Here is a 316-nt window from a genome sequence, read left to right as displayed (position 1 = left end):
AGGTACATAATTAGTTGATAATCCATCATATTCAAATTATTAAAGATCCATTCTTTTTTTTTTTTTTTTAAAGAGACAAGTATAATTAACTATAATTTGCACTTACAAATTGCATAAATAATATTACAGTGTTTCCCACAGACTTGTACTCTATTTGTGGCGGCATATATATGCAAACTCATTCTCTGCCAGCAGGAGACACTGTTGGAGTGGTAGAGATCGAGGTTTCCCCGGTAACGCTGTACATAAAGCAGCGCTCCACTCACAAACGCTGCTTTATCAGACATTACATGCAAGAAGAAATGAAAATGACATC

This window comes from Sinocyclocheilus rhinocerous, unplaced genomic scaffold (assembly GCF_001515625.1).
Source record: "Sinocyclocheilus rhinocerous isolate Xijiao unplaced genomic scaffold, SAMN03320098_v1.1 scaffold2613, whole genome shotgun sequence".
In the NCBI taxonomy this organism is placed as follows: domain Eukaryota; kingdom Metazoa; phylum Chordata; class Actinopteri; order Cypriniformes; family Cyprinidae; genus Sinocyclocheilus; species Sinocyclocheilus rhinocerous.
The sequence above is the reverse complement of the archived record's forward strand: the minus strand, read 5'-3'. Positions refer to the sequence as shown.